The sequence below is a fragment of the Bubalus bubalis genome, chromosome 2 (genome assembly GCF_019923935.1).
Source record: "Bubalus bubalis isolate 160015118507 breed Murrah chromosome 2, NDDB_SH_1, whole genome shotgun sequence".
Classification (NCBI taxonomy): domain Eukaryota; kingdom Metazoa; phylum Chordata; class Mammalia; order Artiodactyla; family Bovidae; genus Bubalus; species Bubalus bubalis.
The window spans coordinates 4,232,550-4,257,669 of NC_059158.1; the positions used below are offsets into that span (position 1 = coordinate 4,232,550).

General features: G+C 45.1%; 1 protein-coding gene across 1 annotated transcript in view; it reads left to right on the top strand.

Annotated features, from left to right (window-relative positions):
• Window positions 1-6,703: 6,703 nt before the first annotated feature.
• RREB1 (ras responsive element binding protein 1) overlaps window positions 6,704-25,120 on the top strand; it is a 166,414-nt gene continuing 147,997 nt past the window's right edge. Inside the window, exon 1 of the mRNA XM_025265440.3 lies at window positions 6,704-6,834. The gene's annotated coding sequence lies outside the window, so the exon portion shown is untranslated. The remainder of the gene's footprint in view (window positions 6,835-25,120) is intronic.

Sequence of the window (25,120 nt, forward strand, 5' to 3'; positions counted from 1 at the left end):
CAGTTTATTGTGATCCACACAGTCAAAGGCTTTGGCATAGTCAATAAAGCAGAAATAGATGTTTTTCTGGAACTCTCTTGCTTTTTCTATGATCCAGCGGATGTTGGCAATTTGATCTCTGGGTCCTCTGCCTTTTCTAAAACCAGCTTGAACATCAGGAAGTTCACGGTTCACGTATTGCTGAAGCCTGGCTTGGAGAATTTTGAGTATTACTTTACTAGTGTGTGAGATGAGTGCAATTGTGCAGTAGTTTGAGCATCCTTTGGCATTGCCTTTCTTTGGGATTGGAAAGTGAGTCTATTAGGTAGGTATAAAAAAGTGGCAGGTATATAAAGGACGGTATGCCTAGAACTTCCAGTTCTGATACCAAAGGACGAAACAACTCAGATCAGTGCATTGACTTATGCTCGGCACAGTGTCATATACTATGTAATTCAACAACAATGAAAGCGTAGTATGTGTTACGTAGAAAAAGGCTAGAGAGGGATTTGCTTTACAAAACTGACAAAGAGCCTCTCACTGAGAGAGCTGGTTCTTCTTTCTAGCCTCCTTCCAAATATAAGATAGTTTTATTTTTAGTACTCAGTAGTTTAAAAGATACATAAGAACAAAGTCATACTTTATCTTCAGGAAAACTTTAAATTTGCAGTTTATTAGGTAATTACAAACATGTGCTTTGGCCACCTGATGCCAAGACCCGACTCATTGGAAATGACCCTGATGTTGGGAAAGATGGACGGCAAAAGGAGAAGGGGGCGGTAGAGGATGAGATGGTTGGATAGCATCATCAACTCAATGGACATGAATTTGAGCAAACTCTGGGAGATGATGGAGAGCAGAGGAGCCCGGTGTGTTGTAATCCACAGGGTTGCAAAGCACTGGACACAGCAACTGAACAACTTTCCAACACTGGTCATTTTCTTAGTCTATGGAAAACACCTGATGCACATAAGGCAGCCCGTGCAGTGAGTCGGTGACCTCAGGGGCATCTTCAGCCGCCAGCTGGGGACCACTGATCTAGAGCAGAAGGCAGGATGGGGTGCTCAACATGTCCTCAGAGTGTTTTCTGTCATTCAGACAAAAAAATACTCCAATTAAAAAAAAATGTTTTTAAATAATAATTTAAGCAAGATGAGATGAAACTACTTTCCCCTAAACCTCTGAGCACAGGAAGGCAGTCTCGTTCTGCAATTAGTTTCATTTCTATGTGCTTGGCAATTCTACCCACCTTAGAGTATTTTCAGTTCAGTTCAGTTCAGTTGCTCAGTCGTGTCCGACTCTTTGCGACCCCATGAATCACAGCACGCCAGGCCTCCCTGTCCATCACCAAGTCCTGGAGTCCACCCAAACCCATGTCCATCGAGTTGGTGATGCCATCCAGCCATCTCATCCTCTGTCGTCCCCTTCTCCTCCTGCCCCAATCCCTCCCAGCATCAGGGTCCTCTCCAATGAGTCAACTCTTCCCATGAGGTGGTCAAAGTATTGGAGTTTCAGCTTTAGCATCAGTCCTTCCAGTGAACACCTAGGACTGATCTCCTTTAGGATGGATTGGTTGGGCCTCCTTGCAGTCCAAGGGACTCTCAAGAGTCTTCTCCAACACCACAGTTTAAAAGCATCAATTCTTTGGCGCTCAGCTTTCTTCACAGTCCAACTCACATTCATACATGACCACTGGTAGAGTTTTTTAGCTCTCTACAAAATAAGAAGTATTGCCAATAAAATATTTATTGAATGATAGTGAATTTAAATTTTAAATTCACCTTTAAATTCACCACATTCCTTGTGTTGTCTTTGTGATATTCTGATAATTTTCGGATAACAGGTATACCTTATTGAATAGAATGGGAAAAAAGCCCAAAGTCACTCAATAGGGAACACAAACTGCACTACCACATGTGTTTTAAGTATATTATGCACACGATTAAGAACACGGTATTGTAAACCAGCTCTATAAATCTTATAATAAAACAGTAACACACCAATGCTTCTTAGCCACAAAGAGGCCCTTAATAATACTATAGATTCCATGGTGATATGGCTTTGGGACTGACTTAATACTCCCTGGGAAGAATGTCAACCGGCTGAGATATATCAGAGCACATCGCCTTCTGAGTACCTAAAATAAAAAGGAAAAACGTCTTCTTGCAAGGCAGAAGCAGCTCAGCGTGTGCCCAGTTTCAGCATTTCTGAAAATCCTTCGGATTTTTACTACCATTTAAAAAGGCTAAGAAAATTTAATTTTCCGACAGGGCTTCAGGCCTTGTTCTGTGAAGAACACAACTGGGATGCTTTGCCTTTCAACTTCAGGCCTAAACTAATCAGAAAAATAAATCTTTTGAAAATTATAAGGTACTAGCCTATGCAAATGCCAGCAATTAAAATTAGCATCATACTTCTCCCTAACCTTGATTCCATTGTTAGGAAAATAACTTCATGAAACTTACAAGAAGGCATTTCAACTTTAAGAAGATATTTTTTTTTTCCTTGAGAGTGGAGGTTGGTGGGGGCGGGGGGCAGACTAATTAATTTTTCTTTTATCAGATCAGATCAGATCGTGTACGACTCTGCAACCCCATGAATCGCAGCACGCCAGGCCTCCCTGTCCATCACCAACTCCCGGAGTTCACTGACTCAGAAAAGTCTTTTTATTTTGGAAAATTTGGAAGACACACAGAAGTGGCATTTATATTACTATATATACTATATATAGTATATATATTATATATATATAATATATATATATTACTATATATACTATATATAGTAATATAAATGCTCACATATCTATTTCCCAGTTGCAGCACACGGACTTAAGAGTTTTCATTTTCTCTCCTCCCCTACTCTCCCCAAAAAGTGGATTATTTTAATCCCAGACATTGTATAATTTCAGTGCAAACATTTCACAATATACACCTAAGACATGAGAACTCCTTTTTTGAAATAGCACAATCACAAATCCACTCATGGTTAAACAAGTAACAATAATCCTTTAATAGTCTCTAATATGTAGTCAGCCAGTGTTCAAATTTCCCCAAATGTCCCATATTAACTTTTTATCAGATATATATCTTCAACTTTTAAGGATGGTGACTGTTTTTAAGGAACTCACATAGCTGAAATCCCCTTGCAGTTCCGCTTAGAAATATTTCTTTGAGTAAGTGCTTAGTCATGGGGTATTTTATCACAGATTCAACAGTCACCCTGGGCCTTTATTGAGATGGGCCCACACATCGCTGGATAGTAGAGACAGGCTCCGCTAAGACTTTTCTTACCACTTCTTACTGTAGGGCAGCTCTTCATAGTGCAGAGCTGGAAGTCAGGAAACCTTGATTCTAATCTTAATTCGGTCATTACATAACTGTACAACCCTGAGCAAATCCATGTTTCTTCTCTCTCTCAGTTTCTAAGCCTGTGGAATGAGTGGGTTAGCCTATATAATCTGTACATTTCTTTTTGGCTCTTAAGGTTCAACATACTTGATTTTATTTATTTCGAATACTCTATCTTCATGAGGGTATTTGCAAGGATGAGAGCATGTCTATCACAGGAGAGAGTGTGAAATCATAAGACCACTCAAATCCTTACTTTAGTTTCCTTAAGTCCTTAACCTTTCTAAGCCTCAATGCTATACTGTATTACAGTTATTTTATTAATACTTATCCATCTGTCCCACCAGATGTAAACTTCCACAGAGAGGGAATTTCTCATATTCATCTTTCTGTCATCAATGCCTAGTGTGCAGAACTTGGTACATGATTGTTACATAAATGAATGGTCGAGTTTGCAATCTGAGGGTGAATGACTGCTCCATCTACCTTGCAGGATTATTGTATGGTGAATACCCTAATATATGAAAATAAACGTTTTATGTTACATACTAAAAAATGTTAAATACTGTTATTTATATTAGAAACATTCCAAGTAGAATATTTAGCTACTTATGACAATCCAACCTTGACTCTAACCTTTATTAAGGGATGAATGACAAGCTTTTTTTTTTTCTTTCCTATACTAAATTTCATCTCTTTGGAAATTTTTTATGCCTCTTTTTTTTTTAATTAAAATTACACTTCTAGGTATTCATCACCATTTTTTATTTTTTCCATAATGATCTTTTGGGGGAATTTTTTGGAGTAATTGACTAGTAGCTTAGGCCAGTCTGATTTTAAAAAGTTCAAGTCAAAATAATGCAGGAGATAATGTAACAGTAACTGTATATATCAGATACATAAATTTGCCTTAAAAATTTTTTTTTTATTTGGCTGTGCTGGGTCTTAGTCGTGGAGTGAGAACTCTCAGTTGTGGCTGGTGGGATCTAGTTCCCTGAGCAGGGATCGAACTTGGGTCCCCTACATTGGGAACTCAAGAGGCTTACCCATTGGACCACCAGGGAAGTCCTAAGATACATGAATTTTCTGATGAACTAAATGTTCACTGAATTAATTCCCTAAAGCTGATCCTGATTCAGTTCCTACTAGAGCTGAGTGGGAAGAGTTTTGCCTGATTTCCTTAAATGGGCTCTTTCTTGTTAGGTCACTAAGTTTAGTTTATCATTTACAGATTCCTGATTATCCTCAAGCACAGTTTTGAAATGTGAACGTTTCCCTTCACTGTGTTCCAATCTGGGACAAGCCCTAGAGCAGCATTTCCTGAAAGGAATATAAGTCCTCAGCAGTGATGCTCACAAAACTAGTGACTGCACACACACATTTAGGAAACTGTGATGCGTAACCTCCTTGCGGTGATTCACAAGCACCTAAGCACACACAGGAACTCCAAAAGGCCTGGCTATGGGGCTGTTCGTTGCATTTCTTGGTTACAAATAAACTTGTTTAACTCAGCATTTCTCAAACTTCCTAATTTCATGTCCCGCTAAAAAAAAGAAAAGAAAAACAGTGCCAGTTAAACTAGGACCCAAGGATGCTATCAAATAGGACATTAAAGATGTCAAAGTTTGAAAATATGTGTATCTTGCAGTAGATGAAAGGACTTCCCTCATGGTCCAGTGGTTAAGACTCTGCAATTCCACTGCAGGAGGAACAGGTTCAACTCCTGGTCAGGGAACTAGGATCCCACATGCCTCTCCACACAGGCAAAAAACACAAAATAAATTAAAAAGAAGTCAAAGAACTAAATATATTCAATCTAAAAGAAAAGGATAATTGGCCCTGCTGTAACCTGTGGACTCAACCAACCTCGAACAGAAAACGTTTGAGAAAAAAAATTCCAGAAAGTTTGAAAAAGCAAAACTTAAGTTTGCTGAAGGCCAACAACTATCTACAGAACGCTTATTGTATTTATAACCATTTATCTTACATTAGGGTTATTAAGTAATCTAGAGGCGATCTGAAGCACAGGGGAGGATGTGCATAGATTATATGCAAATTCGACACCATCTTCCATGAGTCTTGAACATCCCTGGATTTTGGTACCTACAGGGGTTCCTGGAACCAACCTCCCTGACACCAAGGGACCACTGTACCGCTCCCTCGGGGGGTTTTTTGGTGCAAAACAGACTTTGTTCACTTAAAAAGTAACTTCCGGGTCCACCTCAGAATCTAACTGTCCAGCTGTCCTCAGTGAGCATGTGAAGCTCTTTAAATTCAGATGGCGTGTAATTAAATCATTCAGCTGGTCGACAGGTAGTTGACTTTCACTTGAAGCCACCCCTTTGCCTCTCAGAGAGCCCCACACCCTGAAATGACTCAAGTTCTTAACACCACCATTAAAAGCCTTAGCGCTTTCCAAGCAACAGGCTCGGGCGTAAAGCACAGTAAGTCTGCAGTGAGTCAGATGAACTTTGTGAGTCTTGCGGGGACGCTGGAGGATTCGTAAACCTGCTCCTAGCGGAAGGGTGCGGCGGCTGGGGCTCTCCAGGCCCCCCTGCAGGAGTGGAAGGGCCGGGCCCCGGTCAGCCGTCTACATCCTTCCCCATCTCGCCAATCCGCCCCCAGAGGGGCTGCAGGCCGGGCTTCGGCGTGTCCCACCTCAGACTGGCCCAGGCGTTCCATCCAGGTGCCCAAGTTGAGCCCCTCCGAATGTCTGAACTAGACCGCTCCATCTTTCCAAACACGAAGCTGGGGCTCTCGCTGGGTCTCCGGGCTGGTAGGCCAGAGCCTAGCGCTGTCCTTTGGGAGCGGAACAAACAGCCGCTGACCCCGGAGGTCCGGGTGGCCTTCGCCCTCGCCTTGCCGCCCACCTCGCAGCCCCCTCCGCTCCCGGGTCGGGGGAGGGGGGGCGGTGGTGGGCAATCTCCACCGCCGGCCTCGCTCCGGGGGGAAAGGACACTTGTCCACCCTTCCCCCGGGCGCCGTATCCGCCGCCGAGATGCCGGCAGCCCCCCCGGACGGCCCAGCCCTCTCCTCTGTATCCACCGGGCAGTCTCCATGGCTCCGCCGTCATCCTCCGCCCCCTTGCCCGCGCGGGGTCCAGTGGGGACGGTGCGGGGGCGGGGGGGTGGGGGGCGTGCGCGGGCACCCAGCGGTGCCCCCTTGTCTTACCCCCAGGGCGGCCGGGCCCCTCCTGCAGCCCAGGCCGGCCCCGGCCCGCTCGCCCGCACCCCGATCTGCGCCCCGCGAGGCCGGGCGCGGGGCCCCGGCGCCGCGCAGCCCCCAGCCCCGCCGGCGGCGCGGGGGAGGGGCGCGGCGCACGCAGAGTTGCTGAGTCGCTTCGCACGCTTAGAAGTTGCAGCTGAGACGGCAACTTCCCGCCCCCTTCCTGGACTTGGCGGCCCGGAACGCACACCCCACCCGTCACCACCCGCCACCTGCCCTCGCCCCCGCCGTCCCGGCCAGGACTCGCAGCACCCCCTCCCCGCGCCCGCGCGGAGCCCAGGTTTCCAGTGGAGTCGGGCTGGGGGCGGGGGCACCCCACCTAGCCGCTCCGCCCGGGAGAGGGGGGCACGTGGGGCGGGAGCGGGCGGGAGCGGGCGGGGGCGGGCAGGAGCCCCTCCTGCAGATCGCTGCGCAGGGCCAGCGCGCTTTTGCACTTTGCAAAGCTGCGTAGCTGGGCACGGGTCGCCCACTGGCCCCCTGCACCCTCCTGGGGCGAAGCGGGTTTGGCAGAGCGAGAACCGGGAGGCGTTCCCATCCCTTCCCGCTGGGGGTGGGGGGTGCGGGGTGGGGGTTGCCCGGGCCGGAGGGAGGGGCTCCGCTAGGGGCTGAGGTCGCCAACAGGTGCTCTGGAGCCCATGTGACGGGGGAGGGGCCGCGCAGGGGAAGCCGGGGTGGGGGTAGGGTGCGGGGCGAGGAGGGCACCCTCCCCCCGCCACCCCCCTCTGCCCTCCCCCTTCCTCCCGGTCCCCTGCAGAGCCCGACTGCGGGTGCCCCTCGCCGCCGGCGGCCTAGGGATTGCTGCTCGAGGGTGGCTCTCGGCGCGCCGGTGCCCTCGCGGCCTGCCCGGGAGGAGGAGGGGGAGGAGGAGGGAAGGATGCGAAAGTGGGTCAGGAATGTAACTGGACGCTGCGCACCCCCACGCACCGCCCTCCCCCACCACCCCCCCCACCCCCCCCCATGCGAGCCGCGCCAGCCTTGGAAAGCGAGTCTTTCGCTGTTGTGGCTCCCCGGCATTACCGGTGGACGGTTACCAGGGGATCCCGAGGGGTGTGCTTCTCTGTGACCCTGGGGGAAGAAAAACCCGGTTGCCTCAGTAACGGAGTTTGGCTCGGATGCGATGATGCGGTGGATGTTTTAGGTGAGCCTGACCGTGAGGAGGCCGCACTTGCCTGAGGGAGTGGACTCCCTTGTCTTACTACTGAACCAAGACGTGGAAGGAAAGCTGGAGAGGATGATGGGTTCTTTGCCCTGCTTCGTGTTTGTGGTTTTACCGTCTCAAGAGAACATAAATTCAGCGGTGTTTGCCTTCTCCCAAACACAGGCCTGGGCTGCCATAAATTCACCCAAGTTCTTAACAAACGCTCACTTAGTCGCTACAAAGGTTTGAAGTTGATATCTTAGACTTGGAAGGGGCAGGGGACACTGACAGTTTTGTATTTGGGGAAGGCCTGAGAAACAAACATGAAAAGGCCTTTATTAAAACTCCTCAAAGCAGAAGAAGTGAGAGCAGTCCAGTTAAGTTTCCTCTGGAGCTCAGGGGCTCCTCAAACCCCAAGCACGTGATCAGGAGATGGAGGACCCAGATTTTAAAGTGACGGGCTTTGCATGCTGGTAACACAAGCAGAGTCAAGAAGAAATAATAGTAAACGATGAGCCCGCAGAGATGAAGCTTAGTGTTGTAGAGTTTGCAGTCCAGAGTCTTCTTGAGCACCCTTCCAGGGAGTTGTTGCATTTTTTCCCTTCTGCCGGTTTTGTCCCGGGACCTCAATTACAGAGTGCAGGGTAGGGCTGAAGCAGAGCCCAAAGAGCCATGAAGCTTCAGACTCCCAACAAACTGCTGGAGTTTTATTCAGAAGCCCAAAGGGCGGGTTACCCTTTAAAGAGATCTTAAGGGCTATCTGAAAAGTTGACTTAGCAACCAATGTAAATTTCTGTTTCCCAGGGAACTAGTGATAAAGAAACCTAAAAATTGTGATGCAGTTTGCATTAAAGAATCCTTATTCATAGGAAGCAAAAACTGATCAGTTGAATTTCTGTAAATTGAATTGTACATTTATGTATAAAAGGGGTTATTTTGCAGTGAAAACTTATGGAGATCTAATCATCCCAACTCTGTTTTTCTTTTATATTTTTTTTAACTTCGCTGAGTTTTCTCATCAGTAAAATGGGATTAAGATAATAATAGGTGGTTTGCTCTGGGGTGACAGACTGGATTTTTTTCCATTGTTTTCTAGGTAGAGGATCTTCAGTTCCAAGGGTGAAAGTCTTTATTTTCACTTATGATGTTTTCCTGAACTGTAGAACAACTGAAGTTGGAAAGGAACCAATTCCATATGCTAAATAGTCTTGCGTTCTGGAAACTTGAAAAAATATGATCTTAGATCTTGTCACCCTCTTAGCATGATTTCCTTCTGTGTGAGATAATGAGACTTTCAAATCTTGGTGCAAACCGGCGTTGTTGCTATGGAACTGAATTGAAATTTTAAGTAGAAAATGAAGTAGCCAACTTCCTCTTTTCTCCCATCCCGTCTCCCCCCTCCCCCCCTTTCAATTTCTTCTGCATTCATTAAATGTTTCTGTACGGGGTGATCTTCATTTTAGCTATAACTCAGATTTATAAAGCAAGTTGAATTAATGAATATCAGTTAAGAAAGCAGCAACAATAGAGTCCTCAATATCGTGTCTTGGATATTTAAGATATTTGTTAAGTAATTTGAGGGGGGCCCAATTTTCAAGAAATTGCCTATGTGTAAGCAGATTTTCACATAGATTATTTTGGACAATGCATTTGTAGCAAATGCACCGGCAGAAGGTTTTTTTTTTTTTTCAATGAACATATGCTTTAAACATTTTAACTACCTACTTTGTTTAGAACCATAATTTAAGGCCTGTGAAGATTACAGAGAGTCATATCCATGTTCCTAAAAAGACTCAAGTCTAATATGTCCTATTAGGGGTGACAGCTAGATGACAAATATAAGAAGTGTAACTATTTAGGGGTTAAATTAAAACACCAGTAAAAAATTATGTGCCTATAGGGGTAAGAAGAGATGACAGATTCACAGATGAAAGTTAGGTGAGTTGAGAAGTGCAGTAATGAGAGACTTAAAAATTTTTTTCTTCTGTTTCTTCTCTACATGTTAGCAGTGAACGGGTCTTGCTTCTTCATAAGAATGAGGGTTTGCTTGTTTTCAGGGAAATGCGGCCAGACAGCTAGTGTACAACTGACTGTGGATGAGAAGTCAGTGGTTAAGTGCTAGGGAGGGGCAGAGAGCAGAGGGTGAGAGGGAAGGTAAAAAGGAGCAGACACACCTTTACTTAGCAGAGGCTCAGATGTGGCAGGGTGCTGGGTGTGCCCTGGGAGGGTCACTGTGAGGTGGCAGCCATCAGGAAGTGCTCCCAAGGGAGTGGGTAGAACTTGAACTTGGGCCTTACAGGATGTGTACGATTTTTATAGCTAGAGAGAGAAAGGCATTCCTAGTGGGAGAAGGGAGATAAAGCACGAGGCAGGAGGTTGCAAGGTACGTTGGGGGAATTTGACTCGATTAGCTTTGCTGCTGGAGGTTGATGGAGTATGAAATTGTCACTTGAATGATAGGTTAGTATTGTTAGTTCCTCAGTCGTGTCCCACTCTTTGTGACCCAATGGATTGTAGCTCACCAGGTTCCTCTGTCCATGGAATTCTCCAAGCAAGAATACTGGAGTGGGGTGCCATTCCCCTTTCCAGGGGATCTTCCTGACCCAGGAATCAAACCCAGGTCTCTCACACTGTGGGCAGATTCTCTACTGTCTGAGCCACCAGGGAAGCCCCAGTATGATAGAGGTTAAGGCCTTTGAATGCCTGGCCAGGTTTGGTGTTAGGACTGTATCTGCAAGTAGAGGGGAATTGAAACAGGATTTTGAGCAAGGGAAATACATGGTCAGAGTCATCACTGGGAGAAGATTAATCTTGTGAGTTCAGCTGCAGTGGGAGTTTAGGGACCATGAGGGTCCAGTGCCACGGGGACATGTGGGCCTGGGGAACAATGGTGTCCTGTGGGCCAGGTGGTAAGAGTCGTAAAAGGAACAGTGACAGTATTTTGTAGTGTTTGGATGTGAACTTGAAGCATCCAAGATGACCCAGGATTTAAATCTAGATGCCTTGGCGGGTCGTACTATCAACCGAAATTGGAACAGGAAGCCAGTGTTTCAGGTAATTGAAGGGTTGATTTCAGAAGTGGAGTTCGAGGCCATGATTGGCAGCTGGGTTTAGGTGACTTAGGCAGGGTGGATGGGTCTCCGCTGAAAGTAGAGGTGTGAGTCATCTACATAGAAGTAGGTGATTATTGGTCCTGAGTTTGAACATGGTGGCAAAAGACACATTTTAGGGAACATTCACCATTAGAACTTATTATATATATTGAGTTGGCCAAAAAGTTCATTCAGGTTTTCACATGCCCTCTTTATGGAAAAACCCAAATGAACTTTTTGGCCAACCCAGTATATATGCACATACGTATGTATACATTTCAAAATTCTCCTGGGAATTCCTGAGTGGTCCAGTGGTTAGGACTCTGTTAGGGGCACAATCAAGTTCGATCCCTGGGAGAACTAAAATCCTACAAGCCATGCAGCCCCCCAAAAAATTCTCCTTCCTTGTAAAGCATAAGAAGGCAGTCATTCCTGAGGCTTTTGGTTAGAGCCAGTCTACTGAATCAACATTGCTGTGACCCAAGGCCTTACCCAGCAGCTCCCAAACCCTGCTCAACAGACTCAGGGGTCCCAGCCCAGCCCAGTTCAGTTCAGTCGCTAAGTCGTGTCCTGGACTGCAGCACGCCAGGCTTCCCTGTCCATCACCAACTCCCGGAGCTTCCTCAAACCCATGTCCATTGAGTCGGTGATACCATCCAACCATCTTATCCTCTGTTGTCCCCTTCTCCTCCTGCCTTCAGTCTTTCCCAGCATCAGGGTCTTACCTCACAGGCACCCAATCAGAACCTCCTGGGCCAGCAGGCTGCGTTTTCTGCAGGGGTCATAGGCCACTCTGATGTGGATTCATCTTGGGGAACCAGTGCCAGGGCCGGTGTGTTCTTCAGTCTGAGACCTCCGCAGAGCCTCCCGTCTCTCTCCGGGAGAGCGGGAGTTCTTCCTTTTCAGGGGTTGGTTTCAACCTGTTCTTGTGCTTTGGTATCTGATGGACAACCAGTGATAGACAGTACTGGAGGTTTTTGATATCTACAGGACCTGCTGCTTTCCAAATTTAGCAGGGGGTCTGGAAGCCTGGATGGGTGTGTCAGAAGAACTCTGTCCTGCTGGGTAGGAAGGAGGTTGGGGGTGACGCGCTACGTATAGAGCTGACTCAAACTCCGTCCATCAAAGTGTGTTGAGATGAAGCAATAACCTGGGCCCCAGGCAGATCACTTCCTGTGCCTCTGGATACACAGACCCGGGGCGTGGTGTTTGGCAGTATTCTCAAGAGCAACTATTTGGCTGGTCCTTTTCAGGAAGCTGGGTAGTCAGAGGTAAGGCGAGGCAAGCTGTGGGCTCTCAACACCAGGCCAGAGTTTAGAGAGAAGCAATCTAGCGAGAAATGGATAGTCTGAAATTCGGGGTTGGACTTCTAAAAGGTGATGGCCGTTAACACGTTTTTCAAGGAATACCTGTCTATCTACATATCTGATTACTTTGAGTGCATGTGTGCTCAGCATATCCAGTTCTTCTGCGACCCCATGGACTGTAGCCAACCAGGCTTCTCTGTCATGGGATTCTCCAGGCAAAACTGGAGTGGGTTGCCATTTCCTTCTCCAGGGGATCTTCCTGACCCAGGAATCAAACCCAAGTCTCCTGCCGTGTGGGTGGACTCTTCACCACTGAGCCACCTTGGAAGCCCATCTCTTTACGTTATTGTCACAAAAAACAGTGTCTGCCCTTTTGAGCGGCAGCACTTTGTCACTTTCAGGTAATCAGGTGTTGATTATCTGGGTGCAAGTTGTCATTTGCTCTTTATTTTTTTTCCTTGTTTAAAAGCTATAAAGAGAAATTCTCACGTCCATATTGTTAGGTGTCTGGTGGACTAGCAGGCAGACGCTAATGATGAAAACTGATGGTGGAAACTGGGGGGTGGGCAGTGTCCCCTCCCCACTTCCCTCCATGTACAGAGCTTAAACTAGCCATATTTCTCATCCATATTTCTAATGTGTTTATTTTGGGCTACGCTAAGTCTTCATCGCTGCTCTCAGAGTTTCTCTAGTTGCGGCAAGTGAGGACTCCTCTCTAGTTGCGATGGGCAAGCTTCTTATCGCGGGGATTTCTCTTCTTGAGAGCACGGGCTCTGGGGCTTGTGGGCTTCAGTAGCTGTGGAGCACAGGCTTAGCTGCCCTGTGGCACGTGGGGTCCTCCGGGATCAAGGATCAAACCCGTGTCCCCTGCAGTGGCAAGCAGACTCCCGACCCTGGACCACCAGAGAAGTCCTTCTTCAGCATTTTTAAGTGTGCAGTTTAGTCACTGTTAAGTATATTCACATAGTTATGCAGTAAAACCTAGGTCTCAAACGTCATTTAGAATATAAGGGAGTGTTCTAAAAATGTCAGAAAAATGAAGCCCAGGGTACCCAGGAAACTGTGAGAGAGGATGGTGTACAACGCAGACCCTTAGAGCATTCGGGTGAGAGGAGAAAGGTGACAGGTAGATAGGTGGCCCTTGTGCAGGATGAGCTTGCCTGAGAGCATCCTATTCAGCAACTAAGTGTGAAGTTAGAGTGCAGGGGGGAAACGGCAGTTTTCTACTTGAGATTTCTTTAAGAAGCCAAAAATAGGGCTACCATCTTGATACACCGATTTTAAATTTTCCTTAAAGCTCTGAGTGTAGAACGAGAGAAAGAGCTCCAGTGAAAATTTACAGAATCTATTGATAATTTACACAATTTCCTCCAAACTTTGCCCCATACTCTGTGACATGTATAGAGTTTCGTATATGTTTTGTACTCTCTTGATTCACACGAGGAGCGGGTAATATTTACTGCTGTTACCCTAGTTTTCCAAGTGACCTGTATCTTATTATTATTTATGAAAATATGGGTATCAACCGCCAAAAAACTTCTTAGTGAGCAAGAAGCTCTAAGTGTTTGAGCGTGTCAGTGATTACATGGTTAAATGAAATTTTTAAGGTTAAATAGGTGAGATTTGCAAAAAGATTGGAAGTTCTTAGTCAACCCCAAACTAGTAACAGTTCACTGCTTTTTTTTTTCCTTTAGAAAATTTATTTTCACAACCCCTTACTGTTTGCACTCATTCATAATACCCACAAAACAGGTTTGAAGTTGCTCAGTCCAACAGGATGTCAGCTGCAGTTCCAAAGAAGCTATGGGTTCATGTTTTACCAAAGGAGAGATGCTTTCATTTCTAGCCTTGGAAATGTAGGACTTGTTTAACAGCCCTCCATTTAGAAAGTGCTGCTGAATTTGAGAAAACTTAGAGAATGGCTCTGAGTTTCTTATTCAAAACTGCTTTAGTAAACTTTTGCTTATCAGTCCTGAGAAGATGTGTTAAAACCAGCTTGGCAACTTTTTTTTTTTTTTTTTTTTTTTTTAATACAGCAAGCTGGAGGGCCTTGAGAAGAGAGTTTTCAAACAATATCAGTGTTGGAACCAAAACGGAATGCTTTTAAACAAGAATCCTCCTATATGTCTCTGGGTTTGGAGGACTCATCTGCTAAAAGTCAAGTTTTCATGGTAGGACTGAATTAGCAGCGGTAGGTTTTCCTGTGGTACCAGCAACAAGCAAAGGCAGGGTTTCACCAAGCACTCTGAAGGTGGTTTCTTTTGTGTGGATACCTACATATTTACAATCCTGTGCCCATGCCTGCCACCCCCCCCCCCCCCGTGATTTACTGAATTCGGTTTAGAAGCAATCTTTATAGAGATGCTTCACGACTTTGTGCTCTAATGGTATAGAAATACAGTTTTCAGATGAGAGCTGTCTCTAAGGATCACGTTGGGAGTCACGGAGTTATTACTCAAGTAGTAACAGTCAATAATAATAATAATAACAGTCACTCAAGTGACTTGAAGGTATGCGTTAATGATTTCATATTGCAGTTTTAGAAGATGTTTGTCTCTGAAGCCACGAGTTTCAGTTGAGTTGCCAAAGGAAAGCAGCAGTTAATTCATGTTGCTCCATCATTAATCTACAGAAAATAGAAGTTCAGATGGTCCTGGGAGTCCAGCATAGCTCAATTCTGAGTTTGCTTTGAAAGCTGAGTTCTTGCATTTTACTAGAAAAATACTCCAGCTCTTAAAGTGAATAATGCAGCCATCGGCAGGTGCCCGTCTCACGCTGAAAGCCTGCGATGGTGAGTGCAGGACAGCCCTGTGCTGCGTGTGAGTACAGAACGGTACTGTTCCACCGCTGTGCCCTCTGCTTTGTCGTTTCTCAGTTGAGCAGGGCCTCCAGCCTCCTGAAATGTCAGCCCAGCCCTCAAACTTGTGTGTGTTTTCCTTTTGATTACCTTGGTTGCCAGCCAGCCTCGTGTTTGACACGTCCAGCATAGGCAGTGGAGTTGCTTCTTGATGTCGAGCTGTTAATCTTTTTATTATTTCCTGTCACTTTCCCCCATGATTGATCCTCTTGAGCCAAAGGGTGGGGGGGCGGGGAGGAATTATGAAAATGACTTTGAAAACCGCTTTGAAAAGGAGTGTAAAAGGACTTGGGTCTCACCTGAGACTATAAAGCGATGGAAAAGGCACAGTCTGTTTTGCAGTGCAGAACCTCAGCACCCAGTGAGCTAGGTTCCAGCGGACGCTTTGCAGGAGAAGTGAAGAGGGTTTTCCTGGTGTTTTTGCAGTGACTTGGTGCCCAGGTGTGTGGGGTGAGGGTGATGAGAGGTCACGGGTGGTCTGCAGTTTAGTTCTATGGAAAGGCTACAGAGCAGGGTCCTCTTTCCTTCAGGATTAAAAATATGATTCTTTTTGAGTTGTAGGCTTTCCCATATATTCTCTCCCTGGTATCCCCTCTACCCCGTGTGCACTTCACTAATTCTTGCTCCGGCTCTGCCCCCACCCCTGACCCACCCACTGGAATTTAAGAAGAAAATAATAGAACCTCAGTCATTCATATATTTTTAGCTTGTCCTTTTTTTTTCCCCATTTGTTAACATTGTGGTAAAAAAGAAAGATATGAAATTTGCTATCGTGATCCTTTTTAAGTGTACGATTCAGTGGCATTACTTACATTCACAGCGTTGAGCAACCGTCACCATGGTCTGCTTCCAACATTTTTCATCACCCCAAACAGACACCCTGCACTTGTTAAGCAATAACTCCCCACATCCACCTTTAGCCTCGAATCCACTTTCTGTCTCCTATCTGCCTGTGCTAGATACTTCATACGAGTGGGATCACACAATATATGCCCTTTGAGGCTCTGGCTTATTTTCATTGGGCATAAAGTGTTCAGAGTTCATCCATGCTATATCATGTGCCACGACTTCATTTCTTGTCATGGCTGAATAATATCCCATTGTCTGCGTGGACTGTGCTTTGTTTATCCGTTCATCCGGTGATGGACATTTGGGTTGCTTCCACGTTGGCTGGTTTGAATAAGGCTGCTGTGAACGCCCTGGGTTCAGTCCTTTTGGGTATCTGTGTATGTATAATGTATACGTGTGTGTAAGAGTGGACTTGCTGGGCCATGTGGTGGCCCCATGTTTAACATTTTGGAAAACTACCAAACTGGTTTCCACCGTGGCAGCACCATTTTATATCCCCAATAGCAACACGTGAGGGTTCCAGTTTCTCCACAGTTTTGCCAGCTCTTATTATCCCCCCCACCTTTTTTTTTTTTAAGTATTTTAATTAATTTATGTGTCTGGCCGCTCCGGGTCTCGGTTGCGTCACTCGGGATCGTCCATCTTAGTTGCAGCATGCCGGACCGTGAGTTGCGGCATGGGGATCTAGTCCCCTGCCCGGGGGTCAAACCTAGGCCCCTGCACTGGGAGCTCGGAGTCTTAGTTGCTGGACCAGCAGGGAAGGCCCACTATTTTCCCTTTTTTTATTGTAACCTCCCTAGTGGATCTGAAGTGGTGTGTTCTGGCTTTGATTTCCGGTTGCCTGATGGCTGAGCGTCGTTTCACGAGCCTGTTGGTCCGGTGTGCATTTCCTTTAGAGAAATACCCATCAAGACCTCTGCATTGTCCATTTTTATATATGTTTTATAATGCCTAATAGTAGTATATAGTTTATACATTAAAGTAGACATATGCTTGGATATATGCGAAGTGTCTTTTAAAGATGGAAGATGTATTTTTTAAAAGTTTGGAGACCATTATTAGGAACTGTAGCAATGATCTGTTTTATTTCTTGGTGCCTAACCTTAGCAGGAAAATATCGATGATAATTCCTAAGCTTTCTCGGGTGGGATGAGTGGGGGTGCGAATATTATTTGGTCAAATGTAATGTTTACTGGAGCCTCCATATGAAACTAACCACAGGGTCCCAAGACTGTCTTTGGGGTTGTTTTCTTTGGGTACATAAGAAAGTAGATTTCTTTGGATGGTTTTCAAGTTAGACTTGCCCCTAGTCAACCCTATTTTGTGGTTCATAGGGCATTTTAGGGTTCTAGTGTATCTTATTAAGAGATAGAGTTTTTCATGCCATGTCACATAGGGGAGCCAGAAGGCCTGGAATGAATGAATCGAAAGGGAGAGGCTTAGCTCTAAAATAATAATAATGATGGTGATGATAACAATTATTTTTACTATGTCACTTATAAAACTAATTTGATTGTATGAAAAGATTAGCTTTGAGGCGTGGAGATTGAACTGGCCTATTTCAGGACCCAGTAAGAGTGTTTTAGGCCTTGGGGGTTGATTTAAGAAAATAAGAAAAGGCTGGTTGTCCTATCGTTGTTCTCTCCTCTGACGGTAAACTCTATGCAGTTACCCTAAAATGCCAACTTCTGTCAAGGGCGTGACATCACCATCCTAGCACATCCTGGTGCTTTTCTTGGAAGGCGTCCACACCGGCAGGCGTTTTCCAAATAAAACATTGTGTCGGTAAACAAGTGTTTTACCCAGCAGCCCAAGTGGAGAATTTTAAAAACCAGTGTTTGTTTTGCCAGCAAACATTTTGTTTCAATCCTTGCAGCTAAACAAGTGGGTAGGATTTAAGTGGCCTGCTAGTAAAAACAAAGGCAGAACCATTCTCAGAAAACTTCAGCTGAGCAGAAGCCTCTCTGCTGTTAGAGTGTGCGTTTAGACATTTGGGGAAGTAACTGGTACCATCTACTGAGTTCTGTACTTAGTTTCAGTCAGAGTGGAAGATCTTTGGTTTGGGTAAAGGCTCTGAATTTTCTTTTGTTTTAGAGACGAAAGATGAAGAAATATAAAAGAATCATTAAAAAGATTAGTTTTGCATATTTCAATGTTACAGCTCGCATTTAAATGAGCCTAAACCATCGTCAGGTGTTGGCTCTGCGTTTGCTCCCTCCTTTCTCATTATTTCGTTGGTAATTCCTCCAGCGCGTCGCATCATCCGGCATCCGCATTATTATCCGCCTTCATCTTGTGACTTAATAAATACAGCAGTAGTGTACTCGGGCTTTAGTGAACTAGTGTTACTTTTATTTAGGATTCCTTACGATTGAGCGGTCTTACATCTTTCATGGATTATCTTTTGAAGTGTATTTTTTATATTTGAAAGTTTGCTTGTGATGTGCTATTCTTTTTAAAAAGCAGGCCTCTTTTCCTATTCAGGACGTAGTTACCTTCTTAAAAAGATAGAAATTAGAGAATAGAACATATACGCAGAAGGGTGTAAAAAATTATAACTATATATGTTTTAATTAGCAAGTAGACGTGCACTAACCCCCATCCTGATTTAAGAAATAGAATATGGCCTTGGAACGTCCTCTGTTGTAAAACCACGTCCCTCTTCTGGCCATAGAAAGTTTACAGCTGTGTAGTTATCCTTAAACGACATCATTTCGTTTTGCAAGTGTTAGGTGTATATTACACTTTACTTGTTTGTTTTCATCAATGATATAATCTCATGATTTAATGTACCTGTGGTTCATTCATTGTCGTTGTTCAGGGTTGCTGTCCTGTTGATGGACATCTGAACTGTTTCCAGCCTTTGACTCTTACTACAAAGGCTATCAAGGACAATCATATATATATATAGATCCTATTTATTGTTGTTTAGTCCCTGACTCGTGTCCAACTCTTTGTGACCCCATGGACTGCAGCCTGCCAGGCTCCTCTGTCCTTGGGATATTAGAGTGGGTTGCCATTTCCTAGTACAGGTGTGCACAAGTTTTTCTGGGATGCATGTGGTGTGGGCAGTGGATTTGTTGGGTTGCAGGGTATTTGTATTTTTAATTGTATTTAAAGTGATATTTTTTAGCTTCACTGTAATTCCAACCTGTGTTCCAAAGTGTTTGGTTCGGTTTGTTCTTCTCACAGTGAATGGAGCTCTTACTGCTCCACACATTCACCAGAAACCTAGTTCTGATACCAGGTTGTCTGACTTTGTCGTGTCTGCCTGTCTGGCAAGTAAGAACTGGTGTCTTGTTCGGTTTTGTTTCCCCTGACTCATAATAAGGCTTATATTGGCCATTTTGACACCCTTTTTCTCAAGTATTTTCCCATTTTTCTATGGATTGTCTTTTTCTTCCTGATCTGTAGACTTCTTTTATATGTTAATGTATAGACTTTCTTTATATATTCTATTCATACAGAATGAGTCTGTATTCGATTATAGGTGTTGCAAATAACTTCTCTTACTTTGACTTGTCTTTTTACTTCATCCTTTGGATGCTCACAAGCTCTTAATTTTTTTAAATTATTTATTTATTTTGGCTTGTTCTGGGTCTCCGCTGTGGCGTGGGCTGCTCTCTAGGTGTGATACACAGGCCTTTCATTGTGGTGGCTTCTGTTTTGGCACACGGGCTTGGTCAGTCTGCAGCATGTGGGCCCTTCCCAGACCAGGGATCAAACCTGTGTCTCCTGCATTGGCAGGCAGGTTCTTTACCACTGAGCCACCAAGGAAGCCCACAAACTCTTAATTTCAGTATTATTTGATTTCTCAGTCTTTTCCTTTATGATCAATACTTTTCTATCTTGTTTAAAAAATTCTTCCCTATCCCAGGTTTATGAAGCTATTCTCCTGTATTCTTTAGAGTTGTGCCTTTCACATGTGATTCTGTTGTAATTCAATCATCTGCAAGTCTGCGAGTTTTGTGAGTGTGCCATTTTCTGTCTTAAGGGATACCTGGCTGCACAGGTGCAGCTTGTTTATCTGTGCGTGCGAATAGCCAGGAATACCGACCGCCCGTGTCCTCAGCCACGTGGCCATCTGTGCCCGTCTCTTGTGGTGCTGTCCTCTCCATCCCACTGGTCTCTTTGTCGAGCCCCTCTAGTTATCACAGCCTCCTGATTCCTGGAAGGGCATGGGCTCCCATGAAGCATGTCTCGGTGTTCGTGGCTTTTGGCCCTTCCATATAAATTTTAGAAACAGAGCAGGTTCCCTCACAGAACCTGGTGGAGTTATTATTAGGACTGCACTGAATCTGTGGGCCTGACATGTTTACAATAGCGAGCCCACCACATCAAAAGGCGGTGTGTAGTCTTTAAAGAAGTGTGCCCAAAATTACAGAAAATAAAAATAAATCAAGAATGGCACTCAGCTTCCTGGGTTCAGACCCTGACCCCACTTTTCACTGGCCACAAGGCCCTGAAGAACCTCAGTTTCCTTATTTGTAAACCAGGGATCCTAACAGTACCTGCCTACAGGGTGATGGAGAGGACTGAATGATTAAACGTGTTGTGTGTAATATGTGGAAGGTGCTTAGAGTACTGTCTGGCATGCAGTAAGTACGCATTGTGTAAGTACGTGAGCACTGATTTCCAAACGTGCTTATTTATATCATTTTCAATGTGCCAAGAAAGTTTTAGAATAGTCCGTATAAAACGATATATAAGATTTCCCTGGTGGTCCAGTGGGAAAACTCTGCTTTTCCAATGCAGGAGGCATGGATTCCATCCCTGGTTAAGAAACTAAGAAGCCACCTGTCAAGTGGTGTGGCCAAAAAAACAAAAAAAAAGTATATAAAACACACAAAATACCAATGCAGGAGGTGTGGGTGCCATCCCCAGTTAAGAAACTAAGAATCCACATGTCAAGTGGTGTGGTAAAAAGAAAAAAGTATATAAAATACATAAAATACATTGCCATTTACATGCATGATGTATAGAAATATGTGTAATAATATTCCTAGGAACCTTAAGCATTTTGATATTATTGTAAATGGTATTTTAAAAGTTTTTCTGGGGTGTACAATATTGTGGTGTTTTTTAGTGTGTTTTGTGAGCCGATTATGGTTATCTCTGATGAAGAAGTATGTAGTGCTCATGTTGCATAAGACACTGCTTGGAGCAGACAAGAAATGTGGACTCTTCTGTCTGGGTGACTGCCCACATCCCTTGGTTTCATAGGATTGAACATTTTCCCATTTTGCACAATTTTAAAGTGTTGTATCCCACTGACATCTGTTGTTGAAACCCATGGGAACATTCTGGAAAGCTGGTTCGTTCTGTCTTACATATCAGGCTGCTTTCAGTTTTGTTACTTCTTTTCAGTTTTTGAAATCATTCTAGTTCCATGCTTGATCATGTGCCTGAGACCCTTGTGGGTTTCCTTTCCCCTAAATTCTGTCCTAAAGATGCCATACCCTTTGGGATTGGAGTCACAGCTTCACAACTCAGCTCACATCCTGTAAAGGAACAGCTCTCTGGATGAAAACTCACGTTGTTCTTTTGCCGTTTGTCACGTGTCACACACGTCTCTGAGGAGTTATAATTTTTTTAAAAAAGAAAGAAAAGAGAAAATTTATATACATATATCTATGTATATATACTCAATGGTAAAGGATCCGCCTGCCAATACAGGAGGCGTGGGTTCAGTCCTTGAGTTGGGAAGATCCCCTGGAGAAGGAAATGGCAACCCACTCCAGTATTCTTGCCTGGGAAATCCCATGGACAGAGGAGCCTGGCAGGCTACAGTCCATGGGGTCACAAAAGAGTCAGACACTACTTAGTGACTAAACAACAGCAAAAAAATATATATATATATATGTATATGCATGTATGTATGTGTATATAAATATATGTGTGTATATGCATGTGGGCATGTATATGTAAATATATATGTATATTCACACAGGTTCCCTTCAGCTTCCCTGCCTCTGGTTTCAGTTCTCAGCCTTCTGGTCACATGGTAGATCTGCCCCACGTGGGAGGTAAAGCCCCACACTCTGTATGATTTCACTTTGTGTCACAGGGAGGCAGAAACTCAAAGTGAAACCCATGAGAAAACCAATGTGTTCTTAATGGTTTTTACCCAAACCATAAATCCGTCACTTGGAGGGAGAGGGGAAGCACCCAGTGTCTGATCGGGTTTCTCTAGCATGTTCCAGGCGGTGTCTCTTGGTTCAGTGATTATCTTCTGGAACTCACTCACTCGGGGTGTTTACTGAAGATGCAGATTCCTGGGCCTGACCTAGACCAAGGGAAGAAGACAGTGGGGAGGAGGAGGAGGAGGCAGGGATTTGCATGTTTTAAATGACTCTCTGGTGGTGCTAACAGGCAGATGGTGTGTGACCAGGTGATGGTGCTGATGGCGTGGTGGGCTCAGATTTTCATTGATCACCTACATTTAATGGACAATTTCAGAGAGACTTAATATAGAGTAGTAACACCTCTTAGGTTCCATGTGTCGGGCACTTGATGTTTAAGCCTATGAGTAAATTACTATTATTAGCCCCATTTTACAGAACAGGAAACGGAGGCGTGGAGAGGTTAAATAAATTGCTCAAACGTCTGAAGGGCTTCCCAGGTGGCACAGTGGTTCAAGAATCTACCTGCCAACGCAGGTAGATGCAAGAGACATGGGTTCGATCCCTGGGTCAGGAAGATCCCCTGGAGGAGGATATGGCAACCCTCTCCAGTATTCTTGCCTGGGAAATTCCATGGACAGAAGAGCCTGACAGGCTACAGTCCATGGGGTCGCAAAGAGTCAGACGCGACTGAGCCTAGCGCACCGCAAACCTCCGATGGGGAACTGTCATTGCCTTTGTGGATCCTCAAAGTAAAACCCTGCCCTTTCTTTTTTATAAAATAAGCTGGACTCCAGCAGCAATGGACCCGAAGGGTCCCGTTGGATCAGAATCGTGCCTTCGTACTGTGTCCCGTGCCTTTGAATCATCCATTTGTTCAGCAAGTCCTTGCAGAGTGTTTGGAGTCCCCATGGCTTGAGGAAGGGATTGGGGACAGGAAGGCTCACTCAGGGAAGTACAGTGTGTCAGACGGGCTCACGACTTCTTAGCAGATGCCGAGGACAGAGGAGAGGATGGTGGGGTGCATAGCGGGCTTCCGTCTGCCAAGCTGTTGCCTGTGCTAAGTGTTTACAGGTAATTATTCACGTGTCCCTCACAAGAATCCTCTTCATCAGCTTCAGGTGACCACTGATTGAACAGACTTAGAGACGTAACCCGTGGTCGCAAAGCTCCTAGGTTGTGATAGGAAGACAGTGCCTGTGTCTCTCCAGAGCCCAGCCTGGAGCCACTGTACCCCCAAACAGGGTTTTCTGTTTTCTAGAGGACAATTACTATCCATCTGACAGTGACCCACTCAGCCCAGTCCTAAGATCACTATGAGTTTTAGAGAGATCTTCTCCATGGCTTATAATGTCATCCGTCATTTCCCTGGCCTCCCCCCTTTGTTCCCTGGTTCTGCTGTCTCTGCCTGGCCCCTGGGCCAGGTAAGAATCCTTCAGAGCTCATATGATGATGGCCAGGTTGATAACAAGACTAAGGGAGGTCTAGGGACTGGAGGAGGCCCAGAACTGGTTTTGTTTTGTTCAATATTTTTTTATTTATGTATTTGGCTGCATTGGGTCTTAATTGCAGCTTGCAGGATCATTTGTTGCCGTGCGTGGACTCTCTAGTTGGGGTGTGCAGGCTCAGTGGCTTCGCAGTAGGTGGGATCTTAGTTCCCGGACCAGGAATTGAACTCATGGTCCCCTGCATTACAAGGCAGATTCTTAACCACTGGGCCACCAGGGAAGTCCCCCAGAACTGGTCTCTGAATGAGCACCCTAGCTTTGCCCACAAGTACACCATGTGTTCACACTGGGCAGAGGTGGGGCAGCTCTCTGTGTCCTGAGAGCACTCCTTAATTTTCCCGAGGGATGTTCAGCGTCTGGCATCGTGTCATATGCACGTAGGCATTCAATATGATTATGTTTGAACCTCTTTAGGATCATAGAGTGTTTGGTCATGAAAACCTCCAGCTCGATTTCTCCCTGTTGCTGAAAAGGGAAGGAAAAACCTTACGCATTGAGAGACTCGCTCTACGTAATAGCTAGTGGCAAGTCTAGAACCTAGTTCCCTGCACCCGGCACGGTACCTTCCTTCTGCCTCCTGATCGCATTTCATGCTGGCTCTGCTCTCATCAAGCTGAATCATGTTATGAATAAGCCCTAAGAATTTCAACTTCAAAATGATTCATATGGCAGGGCTTTCTTTTGGAAGGCAGGCTTACCTTCCTTATTATGTATTATCTAGGCTGCCGATAAAATTATTTTGTTTCTAATCAATCGTATGATGACTGTCCTGGATGGCTCAGCAATAGTCTGCCTGCAACGCAGGAGATTCGGGTTCAATCCCTAGGTCGGGAAGCTATCCTGGAGAAGGAAATGGCAACCCACTCCAGTATTCCTGCCTGGGGAATCCCATGGACAGAGGAGCCTGGTCGGCGGATGACAGGAGAGACTCTTCTGAAATATCCCCAGGCCTGCTGCAGAGGTCCACACCCAGCAAAGTGGAAAATCTCCTTATGGATATTCATTTGCTTATACAGGTTTTCAGTGGAAAAGAAGAAAACCTAACAAAAGGATACTATAGCGTTGTGAACATCTTTATTACTTTTTAATCTTCTAGGCCCCTGACCTTATGATCGAGGCCTCAGACATACAAGTGTGGGCTGTAACTTACGCCTCCCTCTGACCCGGTGTCCTTGGAGAACAGGCCTGTGAGTGGAGGAGACCTAAGAAAGAACCCGTTCATTAAGTTGGCTGTTTCATTCATTAAAAATGACCCCACCAGTGGGGACCAGTGAAGGCTGTCACATCAGGGCCCAGGCCTGTGACTCCAGGCTTTGTGTTCTGCTCTACTCCATGCAAATTCGGCCACATTGTCGTCGTCACCCCGACTTCACACTGAGGTACAGACGAGCCCAGGGCCTTTTTCTGTACTGCTCAACATTTCTTTTTCTTTTCGCCTGCAACATTTTGTTGACGTGTAACGTGCCCACAGAATGGTATACACAGATAAGCAAGGTCCTGCTGCGTAGCACAGGGAACTATATTCAACATCCATTGATAGACCATAATGGAAACAAACATGAAAAAGAATAGATATATGTATAAGTGAATTGCTTTACTATACAGCAGAAATTAATACATTATAAACCAACTATATTTCTTTTTTTTTTTTTTTTTTTGCATCGAACCTGGACTGGCAACTCATTTCATACAT